The sequence below is a fragment of the Gracilinanus agilis genome, chromosome 4 (assembly GCF_016433145.1).
Source record: "Gracilinanus agilis isolate LMUSP501 chromosome 4, AgileGrace, whole genome shotgun sequence".
Classification (NCBI taxonomy): Eukaryota; Metazoa; Chordata; class Mammalia; order Didelphimorphia; family Didelphidae; genus Gracilinanus; species Gracilinanus agilis.
Window position 1 is genome coordinate 380,545,715 of NC_058133.1, and position 7,155 is coordinate 380,552,869.

A 7,155-nucleotide genomic window follows, 5' to 3' on the forward strand; every position below is an offset into this window, starting at 1 on the left:
AAGGAAGGAAGGAAGGAAGGAAGGAAGGAAGGAAGGAAGGAAGGAAGAAATGTCAGGAAATCATTAGACTACTACAAAATAGGTTGAATTACATTCTACTCTAAGAAGTAGGCAATCTGATCACTTCCTATTATGACAAGAGTATTCTTAATATATGCAATATGACCTCAAAGTGGTGGATAAAATGATGATCTTGGAGTCTTGAAAACCTGAGTTCAGACCCAACCTCAGATACTTCCTTACTATGTGACCCTGGAAAAATCATTTAACCTATCTGTCTCAGTTTCTTCATCTGTAAAATTAACATAATAATAGCATCATTTCTATCTATAATCACAAGAATGAAATGAAATTAGTTTTGAAAATCGCTTTGTAAACCAAAAAGGGCTATGTAAATATTAGCTATTATTACTATTAATAAATAAATACTACAGCCAATTATTTCTTCACACTGTATCCAAGAAACATGAAAACTGATGGGCAAAGGAAGACTAATAATCAGTTTCAACAAACAAGATGCTTTTATGGAGGGGACTAAAAAGAGGGCTAAAAAGCAAAACTAAAGAAAAAGATCACAGTGATTTATAATAATGAAGGCCAGGCAAAGGCACTCTTTGGCAGGGTTTCATCTTCCTTTCCATGACTTGTTCCCTGACCCATCACCCTCTTCCAGTGTAAACCTTGTTGGGAGAGTGGTCTTGCAGAACTCTTAGGTCTAGGGAAACATTTCCCTGACCCTGGAGCAGCTATTTTCTGTGACCTGCATGGACTGTGAGAAACACAGTTTAACACACTTTTAATCCATTCTCTCTCACTACTGGCTCCCAGCCATGGAAAGTTTAAGAAGCCAGAGAAGGCAACATTTTGAGGGGAAAGGGTGACAAAGGTCCTTGAAATGCAGGAGGGAGAGGCAGTCCCCAAAAGACATGGCCTTCTAGCAGGGACTGAAGAACATTATCTCTTTCCCTGGTCTTTTGCCATCTAAAAGACCCCATCCAAGGATTTATAGATGGGGATCAGGCCAGGAGGTAAAATGCTTCCCAGTCACTACTGTTCCCAGGGCTTCCTGGCACCTGTCCTGTCCCCAGGTGGAATATGATGTGAGGTGAGCCCTAAAATGACATATTTATTCATACTTATGGGACTAGCCAGAACCAGAGTCAGGTTTCCTTTCAACTTTTTAGTCCCCTCCCTAAAACCTTCTAAAAGCATCTTTTTAATTTTGTTGAAAATCATTATTAGTCTTCCTTTGCCCATCAATTTTCATGTTTCTTGGACGCAGTGTGAAGAAATAATTGACTCTAGTATTTATTTATTAATAGCAATAATAGCTAATATTTACATAGTCCTTTTTGGTTTACAAAGTGATTTTCAAAACTAGGGGAGGAGGCAGACCTTGAATTCTGCCAACTGTGGCTTCTGTCCTTTCCTCCCTAGCTTCCCCTACAGGAACCATAGGGAAACAGAATCTGACCAAAACCTGACCATCCTGTTTCTCTTTTTCACACACACACACACACACACTCACTCTACCATCATCACCAGCAGCAGTAGCAGCAGCAACAGCAACTCTGCCAACTAAGAGGCTCGATTTCTCCTTTTTTTTTCTTTAGAGGAATAAAAGTGTTGTCAGCTGGATTTTCTACCCTAAGGCAAGGCTCTGATCATCCCATGCTAGTTGAAGCTCTGAATAAACTGTAAATGCATTGTATTTTGTAGAACTGCCATAATTTTAATCTAATGTATATTTTAAGGGAAGTTGTCCAGTTCTGATTCATTTATGTTTTACTCATCAAAATTATGCTTAATAAATGACATTTAAGGTACAAAAATATTGAATTTTTATCAAATTTTGCCACTTATCCCCTCCCTGACCCTCATGCCCAGGAAGCTGTATTTTCTTTAATAGATTTGAATGTCCAGAAATTCATATTTGGACCAAATTTCAAATCGTAAAGATCTAGATGACTTCATAGTATGCTGTCCTGCTCTAGTCGCTACTAATGCTCAGCAGTTGCCTTAACCTCTCAAGAGATAGAGAGGCCACCCACATTGTGAATATTTCTGGCCTGGGCTTTCTGTCCAACAGTGGATGCCCCTTAGCACTGTGAGCTAGATTCTAAACCTTCTTTTATCTAGCCTTCTCCTCGCCCCAGGGTGCGGCCAGCACAAATAAGCACTGGGTCAGATTTTCCCATCACAGATGGATTCTCTTTAAGGCTACATCTCCAACGGCTCTAGTATTATCTAAATATAACATTGTGGGGTCACAGCTACTCCATTTCCCTCAGGTTCCCAGGCTACTGCTCATTCTTCCAACTGTCTCCATTGGCCCTTCCCTACTTCCCTTCTGCAGTTTTCTGATGCCTTATTGGTAGATTCAGTCTTTGAGAGAGAACTTAGAGATCATTCTAGTTCAAATTTCAATTGAGTTCATTTCAACTAACATTTATTAAGTGTTATGCTATTAAATTAATATAAAAATTAAGTGCTATGAGTAGGGCACTACTCTGAGTGCTAGAGGATTCAAAGACAGAATCAAAAAATGTCATTGCCCTCAAAGAGCTTATCTGCTGAAGAGGATTGAATGGCAGAAAACATCAGCCCAAATAAAAGTTATTTCAAGAAAGAGAAAGCATTAATAACAGGATCAGAAAAGCTTTGTTCAACTGATCCTTGAAAGAAATTAGTAATGTGGAAAGGCAGATATGGAGGGAATGCATTTCAAGTGTGGGAGACAGCAATTCTCAAATGAAGAAATTGAAATTGTCTTTGGTCATATGAAAAATTCTCCAAATCACTATTAATTAAAGAAATGAAAATTACCACCTCACACCTATCAGACTGGCTAACATTACAAAAAAAGGAAAATGATGGAGGGGATATTGAAAAACTGGGACACTGATATTCTGTTGGTGGAGCTATGAACTAATACAACCGTTCTGGAGAGCAATCTCAAACCATATCCAAAGGGTTTCTTCAGGGTGAGAAGGAGGCTAGTGAGGAGGTGAAGAGGTCCAAAATGTGAAATGAAGTAGGAATAAAGTAGATGTACACAGAAACTCTGTCTTTATCAACAGAAAAATTAATCCCATTAATGAAAGCTCTCAGATTAGTTGAGAGCTGAGAAGAGTCCAAGGTAACTGCCACATTCAACATAGTTGATGTCTAAGTCACTCTCTTGCAGCAGGAAATGTGACGACAAGTTTCTTCTCCTTAGTCAATCTAATGTTGATCTGGGAATTCTTCTCTAGGACATAGCTGAAGCTTTTGTGTGTTTGTTTGTTTTTAAACCCTTAATTTCTGTCTTAGTAACAATTCCAAGAAAGAAGGGAAAAGACTAGTCCAATGATGGCAAACCTATAGCACGAGTGCCAAGGACGGCATACAGAGTGCTCTCTGGAGGCACATAACTACCCTTCCCCACCCCAGAGTTCTTTTTTAGAAAGGCAGAGGAACTTCCCTCCCTGACACACCTCCACCATGCCTGATGACATTTTTTCACATCACCTGCCCCTCTGCCCAGCAGCCCAATAAGAGCACAAAGGGGGTAAGGTGGGCAGCTCACAGGCAGTAGAGCTGGAGGGGAGCAGAGAGCTCATATCACTCCCTTACCCCTCTCTACACTTGCTGAGGACATTCCTCACTTCACCTTCCCAGCAGTCCAATAGGAGAGCTTTCTCCCTCCCCTGTGTGGGATAAGGGAAGGCAGGGCATGCCCAGCACTCGGGGGGGAAGGGAAGGAGGGGGTCAATGGCAAAAAAGAGTGATATCATCCATAAATTTCTTCTGGCTTTAAATGTTCATGACTATATTTAGTTCAAGTCCATTTTTCAGGTAAAGCAACTGAGGTGCCAGAATGGAATACCTCGCTTATGATCACACAAGTGATTAGTAGCAGAGCCAACATTAGAACCCAGATGTTTTGACTGATAGTCCAATATGGATCTTGTTTCTAGAAGATCTATCTATTTTGTGTTCGATTTTTCTTTTTTCTTTTTTTAAAGTTTGGATGTAGGCTCTATGAAGGATTTTTTTTCCTTAATAAGACCACAGAAATACCTACTGGGAACATCAAAATATATCACTAGGAATCTCCAAATGGGGAAATGCCTTACTGTATTTGTAGTCCTCTCTGGATGTTAAAAAAATGTATTCAACAACTTACTTCCTCTACTTAGCTCTCAGGTGATAAATTCCTTGAGTCTTCTTTAAGCCTACAGTTCCATTTACAGTATACCATAAGACATACATCCTTAGGACAGATTATCTATCCTTCAGTATCCTTTGTGGTGAAAGTTCAATTCAGAGTTTTATGATAATTAAAAACAAACAGAAACCCAAACTCAAGTCCATCTATCTAGCTTGTGCTGAAAGTAGAAATTGGAAGTGAAGGTTCATTGCTCCCTACTTACTTTCATCAAAAATGGAAGTAAAGTTCAAAGAGAAGCCTTCTCTGATCTACTTTTATAATTTTCTTTCTGAGGGAAACTTCGAACCATTCTCTTTTCTAACAATAGAAAGAACATGTTAACATTTTAAGTTTAAATTTTAATTTAAGTTTTAATTTAAATTTAATTTAATTTTTTAAAAGTCACTGAGAAGGCTCCATCACCATTAGAAATGACAATATCTCAGTAGTCCATATATTCAAACTTTTGCTTGTTCCTGTGGATCAAGGATGTGGCCACAAGAAAAAAAGAACAAATATTTCATTACATATGACATGCCAACATTACTTATTTTGTCCATTTCATCTTTTTAAAACTCCCTTTTTCTGTACAGTTTTATTTAGGGTTAGTTTTTTCCTTTCATTTTTAATGTCCATCATAATGTAAAAACTACCTGGGGCATCTTTTTATATTGGTGTGAAGTAAGCTGAATTTTTACTACCACCAAAATGAATCGTAACGTGAAAAGAGTAAGCATAACTTGAACTAGACAAACTGAAAGCTTATCTACTGCAGGTCTGGGGAGTCTGTAGTTACTTCTTTCCTCTTTCCTCTTCACTGACTTTAAACAGGCGACAGTTAGTCATTGTGTGTGTGTGTGCATGTTTGTGTATGTAAGAATGCATATGTGTGTATGTGTGGTTGCCAAGTCTAATCACAGCTGAGATCCAATGACTCAGGGGCATTTAGCTCTGCACTCTCCTTCACCCTCCAAATGAGTACACATGCCCCTAATCTGTCTTCCTGCAGGAGGGCTCCCTTGGCACCGATCTAAAACCATAACTTGAGCCCAACCTTGTGCTGGGTACCTGCCTTCTTGGAGCCCTTTCCTTTGAATTATAGCCTGTAGTCAGCAAGGCTGAATGGAAAATAGCCTCCAGAAACTCAACTGGAAAGTCTGACAAATACACCATAATATTGAGAATGGCAGGAAAGCCTCTATTATTCTACTTCATTCTATCTGCTGGGAGGCAGTTCGGCGCCGGGAGCCTGGCTGCATTTAACTCACTTCCCTGGATTTCCGAGTCACAGCCACAGCTCCTACTAAAAGCCAAATATTTTACTCCTGAGACATGCTCTGCTTCCTGATAGAGGATGCACTTGCATGTCTCCTGTTGACCTTAAACACTAATAAAGGAGTCATAATATGACCTAGACAAGCCTTGGAAGCCAATCAGAATGTAAGTGATTGACTGGGAGGAACACTGGGGGCATTCGGTTATCTCCTATTTGTCTAAAAACTTTTGTGGTATTCCTTTTATTTTGATTATGTGACGAGGAAGCTTAAAAATATATCACAGGCAGTGTTGTTGCCCACAGTGAAGGTTAATCCCAGAAGGCTGCAAAATAAACTATAAATATGCTAATGACTGGAAACCTATTGGCAGCAGCGATGTATTTGCTTTCTTCCCCAGGCATTCAAAAAAGAAGGAAAATGGAGCTTGGTATCAATTCCCAATCATGATCTTTCTTTAGATTGGGAGACTGCCATTTTAATAAACAAAATAGAACTACAGAACGTCTCATTTGTGGTACAATGTAGGATTTTGAGGTGGTTTGATCTCTTACAGATATTCCTTGTGGACTTGTAGCAGTGTGATTGGCCTGAGTATCTGGATACCATAATCTGAGCTGGTCCTCATGCTTTTCCTTTTGTTCCCTTCCTATATCTGCCAACCTAGAGTAGGGTTATGTTAAAAAGTTGACTCTGTGATTGGAATGTCTTCTAAGTTTACAAATCTTCTTGGGATAGAGAATGTGTTTAGTTACCATCTTCTATATTTTTTGAGTTTTTCATGTTTCAATGGCAATTTTGAGTTCAAATTGATTTATACAGAAATGGAAGAATTTTTATTTGTTTTATTATGCTTGCTTATTTGTTTTAGCATCTCTATCCATCCCCTTAGCAATTTTTAATTGTCAGAGGTCAAACTCTATCCAATGGGCAAAGTGGAAAAGGACCTTCAGCTATTTCCCTTTTGAAACTAAAACAAACCTCCAAAACCAGAATTTGAAAGAGATAGACATTGGAAATTTTACCTTGCCTTCTTTGAAAAATGGTCTTTATGAGTATGTATCAAGAGTTATAACTAGTGACAGGATCCAAAAGAAGTCAGAGATTCCAGAAAATCTGTATATGCTTCAATTAAAGAGTTAATCAGTCATAAAATTTAAGAAATACTTCACTGGCTCAGACAAATGATGTTAAGGGACTTTCCAGTGGAACCAAAGGGCATGGTTGGTATTTCTATAACTTCATCCTCTAAAGCAGTGGTTCCCAAACTTTTTTGGCCTGCAGCCCTCTTTCCAGAAAAAAATATTACTTAGCGCCCCCTGGAAATTGTGAAACTATTTATTGAACTCAGAATAGAATGTAATACAAAAAAAGTGTAGCCCATCACTGCTCCCCTGGATCACTGCAGCACCCACCAGGGGGCGGTAGCACCCACTTTGGGAATCATTGCTCTAAAGGATGCTGATATGCCCATCTCAAGCTTATTTTTGAAGTGCCTTTTAGAATTAGAAGTTTTACAAGTTTACTACCTGATATGTTCAGAAGCGAAATGCAGTTTGGTATATAGTAAATGGAGGGGCAGGTTTTTAAATTAGGAGGGTCTGAGTTCAAGACATACTTTTAGCACAAACTAACTCTGTGAATATGGGAAAGTTATTTAAGTCTTGAGTGCCCTAGACCAGTGATGGG